Raw genomic sequence first — 2,342 nt, forward strand, 5'->3', positions numbered from 1 at the left:
CCCCCCCGTTTAAGATGTTGTCATTAAGCCAGGAATGGTAGCATACAATTTTAGTCCCAGCACTCAGGAGGCAGAGGCAGGTGGATCTCTCTGAGTTCGAGGCCAGCCTGGTCTTCAGAGTAAGTTTCAGGACAGGCAGAGCTATACAGAGAAACCTTGTCTTGGAGGGTTGGGGCAGGGCGATGTTGTCATTTGTAAATTAATTCAAGACCAGAATGACCGACTTGATCCTTCTTTTGAGATGAGTCCCTACGCTCCTGTCCGTCACAGGGGCTGTGCTCCTCGGCTGCTTGTAGGTCTCTGAGAAGAGCCTTCTTTCTCTCCCTCTGGCAGGCCAGATCAGCTCTCTGCACCCTGTTCCCCATTACTCTGTCCCTCTCTTGTGTAGCTCTCACTACAATTTGTAATTCTATATCTGATTGCCAACTCCAGTCCCCTCCAGATGACCGCGAAAGTAGCAATTCTGTTCTTTTTTCTTTGCCCTAGCGCTCTTCCTAAGCCCTGGCTGTGGCAAGGGTTCAGCAGATATATGTTGAATGTGTGACTGAAACTATAATTAATTCATTATTTATTCATCCATCTTTCGTGGACCTGTCTTTAGTAACCCTATTCCTCTGTGAAGGCACATATGCTAAAATACTCTGAGGGACAGGACAGTCACTACCGGGAGAGAGTACTCAGATGAACACACACCCTAGTATATCTACTTGAGGGTTTGATATACCAGCCACATATTTTATTAAAGTATTTCTTTCAGGGTGGTAAAACACACTCTGTTACTGGCTTGTGGGCATTGAGCCTGGCACTGGGGCAATGGGTCATGTTACCAACACTACAGATAAATGAGGATACTGGTGGCAGGCAGAAAGGAGGCTGTAAGAACACTCAACTCCTACTTGGGGACATTCTGCATCCTCTGCTCAGAAGATTTCAGAGGGGACAAAGGGGTAAACAGTACCAGAATAAAGTGACAGGAATGCCTGTGAGCCTCGAGGCCTGGATGACTCTGGAGAGGGGGTCTCACAATGGGACTGTGCAGTCTGACTTCAAACATTTCCAGGCTTGCTTTGAGGGTTGTCGTGCCGTCACACCGTGGTGTTGGAAGATAATATCAGTGTGTAGAGGGACAAGACTGGCCTTGGAGTCAGAACAACCAGCCAGGTAGCTGGTTCTCAGTAATAAATCACACATTAAGAATCAACCTTGTTGCAGAAGAAGAAAAAGCTTCTGGCAAGCTGTGTGGAAGACGGAGTGAGCTCGGGCTGGTTGTCAAGGTAATAACCACCCTGTTCTGAGGGGCACTGGCCGCGATGGGTCCTCGCTGCACTTTGCATGCCTTATCTCACCTAACCCTGCAATAATCTCTCAGGGCTCTTATTAGCACCATCTTTCATGCAATGGAACCAAATGTCAGTGTGACAATATAGGCTTGAGGTAAGCCAGCTCGTAAATGTCATAAACAGGATTCCAAAGCAGTTCTGTCTGACTCTGCATCTACGCCCTTGCCTGTGGGGTGGGGTTGCACTGGCCACTAGGAAAGTTGGGTTTCAGCCTGAATCTCCCATCACAGTTTTGTGTCTTAGGGTCATTTCCATAAAAAAAAAAATGCGGTCATATATAAATGATAAATCTGATACAGGGGTTGGTGAAGATTTAATGAGGAGCATGGCTGAAGTCTTTAAGGCCATTCTAATGCCACAGTCACTGCCCATGTGTAGGGTAGCTACTGAGCTTGGACTATGACCATCTGAGCGGAATGAGAGGTGCCAAAGGGGTGAATATGAAAATAGTGTGCAAAAAGGATGCAAAGCATCTCAGTTTTTCCACACTAGATATATAGTCTTTGTTAGATTAAAATAAAATATATTTAAGCCAGGCGGTGGTGGCACACACCTTTAATTCCAGCACTCAGGAGGCAGAAGCAGGCAGATCTCTGAATTAGAGGCCAGCCTGGTCTACAGAGCAAGTTCTAGGACAGTCAGGACTGTACAGAGAAACCCTGTGTCGAAAAACCAAGACAGATAGATAGATAAGATAGACAAATAAGTGAAATACATTGCTGAAATTAATTTCATCTGTTTCTTTTTAAAAGGTAATTTATCTATTTTTATTTTATGTGCATTGGTGTTTTGCCTGCATGTATGTCTGTGTGAGGGTGTCAGATCTTGGAGTTACACACAGTTGTGAGCTCCCATGTGGGTGCTTAGAATTGAACCTGGGTGTTCTGGAAGAGCAGTCAGTTCTCTTAACCACTGAGCCATTTCTCCAGCCCCCCATCTTCTTTTATTTTTACTTTTTTTTTCTTTTTTTATATTTATTTATTATTTATTATGTATACAATA

The sequence above is a fragment of the Microtus ochrogaster genome, assembly GCF_000317375.1.
Source record: "Microtus ochrogaster isolate Prairie Vole_2 chromosome 14 unlocalized genomic scaffold, MicOch1.0 chr14_random_1, whole genome shotgun sequence".
In the NCBI taxonomy this organism is placed as follows: Eukaryota; Metazoa; Chordata; class Mammalia; order Rodentia; family Cricetidae; genus Microtus; species Microtus ochrogaster.